Genomic DNA, 3,719 nt, shown 5'->3' with positions numbered 1-3,719 from the left:
TATTGTTATTATTTTGCAATGTTATTATGCACTACTCCCTTGTGCGGACTCTGCAGACCCTTATACCCCTTTCACATCGCACTTTAAAATCGGTATATTGCCGTTTTTTTTCCATTTTAAAACGTTTAAGGCTGCAATGTTAAAGTGCCAGAGTTGATTTACCGGTTAAAGTTAACCGGTATTTCAACACGGTTAAAAAGCAGAGTCCTACACGTTTTAAAGCCGTTTTTTTGGCAGTTTGAACAGCTCTATTTCATTGGCTTGAAACGTGTCCCTTGGGGGTTAAACGGGTTGAATATTTGAATGGTATTAAATGATTTTTAAAACGGTTTTCACCTGCAATGTGAAAGGTCTCAAGGCTCAGACCCGTTTTAAAGTCCCATTTAAGAATACCGTGTCATTACCCATTTCTGCAATGTGAAAGCAGTATCATTGACTCCGTCTAAATTTTGATAACAATATATATATGACGGGAAGTATAACAGTGACCACAGATAAAACAATACAGCTGTAACTCACAATAAATGTGTTGCGTGTTGTGTTAGATATTCTGTATGTGACTAATGTGTGGGTGACAAATCCACTTCCGTCTCAAGAGACCCACAGCTAGGGTGACTGACCACCACAGCCATATACAGGCAATCTGACAGCACGCATACTCACATACGTGCTGTACAATCAAGTCTGTAAACATGCAACATACATGTGAAACGGCTGCAGGACTGACGTGCAGCTTGTGCAGTGTATTACATGACCGGTAGGGAAAACAACACCCATGACAGGTCATGCGGTACATGTATGTATTTCCAAAGCCACATGGAGATAAAGTCCTCTGTCTGGGTCAGCTGTGGTCTCACATGTTCTCATGCTGAGACATTCTAGTACACGTCACTTTTTCCTCTTTAAGTTACATGGGTAAAACTAGAGGCAGTGAGATTGAAGGGGTGCAGGCCACCAAGTCCCAGATCCAAGGTCCCTGAGGGATCCACTGTATCTCGGTGCCTTTAAATTAACTAATAATTAACGTACTTTAATTTATGACAATGTATAAATGGTTTTACTGCGCTCTCAAGCAACAGAAACACATTGCAGACCAGGACATGACACAGGAGGTAATGAGGACCCATCCCAAACGGGTGGACTATGTAAAATAATCCAGTGCCTGGCCACTAATACGCCACAGGGTCTGGGAAAATTTTTGAACATTCAAATCAGTCCCTGCCCCAGTGGAGCTTACAATCTATATTCCCTACCACATGTACATGCACACACAGACATTCTAGGGTTAATTTTGTTGGAAGCCAATTAACCTACCAGTATATACAGTATTTGGATTGTGGGAGGAAACCGGAGACCCGGAGGAAACCCACGCAAGTACGGGGAGAATATACAAACTCCACACAGTTAGGGCCATGGGGGGAATTGAACCCATGACCTCAGCGCTGCAAGGCAGTAATGCTAACCACTACATAGTTTGGTGTAAAAACGTGTGCATATAAGATCCTGTACATTCTTGAGGAGATGTACTAAGCTGTAGGAGGGATCAAGTAGAGAGAGATAAAGTATCGACCAATCAGCTCATTGCTGTAATATTACAGACTGTTTGAAAAATGTCAGTTGGGAGCTGGTACTTTATCTCCCTCCACTCTTTCACATCTGCCCCACAGTGTGTCACATAATAAATAAGTGTCTCTATCACATACACAATAAGTAGTGTCCCCCCCCCCCCCCCCCCCCTGTGCTCTTAGACAAGGACTCTCTGTCTGCTATCGCCGGTCTAATTGGATAGTACAGCAGGATTGTTCTCACCCATGGGCAGCCAGAATAGGAACAAGTACAAGATGCTCTGCGATGTCCCCTTCATTGTCTCACTGCGCCCGCTCCTCTCTGTCAGACGCCCCCCACCTTCCTCTGTCTTCTGCTCATTAAACAGGATGTCACAAGTGGTTACTGTCTTACCCCCTAACTCTTAACAGAGGGGAACTGATGAGACAGAATCGAAAAGTGATACATACTTCCTGCCTCCTGCCTGCCCCTCCGCACGCCACAGGCTGCTGTCTGCCGGTCTGCCTCTCGTTCTATCGTTATTTATTCTGGTCATGTGGATTATAGGGGGAGACTTATCAAAGTGGAGAGTGATAAAGTGCCAACCAATCAGCTCCTTATATATTATTTGAGATCAGCCTGTAACATGACACCGCTGGTTAGTTGGTAGTGGTACTTTATTTATTTATTAACTTATATAGCTCCCAACTGTCCCGCTTATCGGGTTGGGATCACTTGGTCTACAGCATGATGGTGGACGGTCATTAGGTCGACACCATTAGGTCAACATGGGAAAAGGTGGACATGGTTCCAGGTCGAAAGGTCATTAGTTCGACAGATCATTAGCTTGACAGGTCATTAGTTCGACAATGTCTATGTCGACAGTCAAAAGGTCGACGTGGGGTTTTTCACAGTTTTTTACCTGAATGTCAATACAGTCGACATGGACAAAGTTTCAAGTGCACCACATCCCCTCGCAACGCTCGCTGCGCTCGGCACACTATTTTATTCTCCCACCACGCCCTAGTGGATGGTATGGCATGAAATACTGCCTGTCGGCACATGTCGGCTCAAAAAACAGTGAAAAACCCCATGTCGACCTTTTGAATGTCGACCTAGACATTGTCAAACTAATGACCTGTCGAACTAATGACCTTCCGACCTAGAACCATGTCGACCTTTTCCTATGCCGACCTAATGGTGTTGACCTAATGACTGTCGACCATCATGCTGTAGACCAAATCACCGTGTCCCCGCTTATCGCAGGAACGTCCCATTTCTTTGGGATGTTCCCGCAACCCTCCTGGGGCAGTGTCCTGCGGCAGGGGGGGGGGGGCGGGGAGGGGCAGTTGGGAGTCCCCCCTGTCATCCGTGAATAGACGCTGTGCATCTATTCCTGCAGCCAGAGGGGCTGGGCATGACCCCACAGTGCTGGAAATGGGGGCGTGGCCTCACGGCAGCGGCACAATTACAGGCCACACCCCCTTCCCGATAGGCCCCCCCCCCCAAAAAAATTCAGCACACTGAAAATGTTAGGAGGTGTGTTATAAGTAACAGCATAAACCACTTACACCTGTCATTGGACGACTTCTGTCAGCCGTCAGCTCCTCCCCAACGTCAACGATATTATATGTAATTTATGCAGGGGAAGAAGAGGAGACAGACTCAGTAACAATTCTAGCAGTTTAAAAACAAAGGGAATGTCAGTAATGTGGGGCTACTCTACAGAGCCGGCCCTAGCCTAAATGACACCCTAGGCAAGATTTTGGCTGGTGCCCCCTAGCACTGCCACTAGTTCCGCTTCTGACCCTGCTCCCCTTTCAGAGCACCATCTACCCTTATCATAGCAGTCATCATTTTGGTGCTCCTACCCGCAATAATTTAAATAGAAACAGTGCACACATTCGGTGCGCAGCCCAAACAGGGGTGTGTTCATGCTGGGAAGGGGCATGGCCACACAATAGTACCCCCAATTAAAATGATGCCACACAGTAGTGCAACTTTATTCACATTATATCATGTGATGGTGTCCCTTATTCACGTTACATCACAGTAGTACCACTTTACCTTATGTACATTACTCCTCACATTATTCACATTATACCCTTAGAAAAAAATCCTGAGAAAATATTGTATTTTAAGCACCTCCATGGCCACACTGCAACCCAGCACAA

General features: G+C 45.8%; 1 long non-coding RNA gene across 1 annotated transcript in view; it reads right to left on the bottom strand.

Annotated features, from left to right (window-relative positions):
• The window catches only part of LOC146041675 (uncharacterized), a 19,148-nt gene extending 17,163 nt beyond the window's left edge, over positions 1–1,985 (bottom strand). The window contains exon 1 of the long non-coding RNA XR_014463538.1: positions 1,810–1,985. This is a non-coding gene — a long non-coding RNA (uncharacterized LOC146041675). The remainder of the gene's footprint in view (positions 1–1,809) is intronic.
• Between the last annotated feature and the right edge of the window lie 1,734 nt (positions 1,986–3,719).

This window comes from Crinia signifera, chromosome 19, assembly GCF_055691185.1.
Source record: "Crinia signifera chromosome 19, ASM5569118v1, whole genome shotgun sequence".
NCBI lineage: Eukaryota > Metazoa > Chordata > Amphibia > Anura > Myobatrachidae > Crinia > Crinia signifera.
This window is presented reverse-complemented; position numbering and strand designations above follow the sequence as displayed.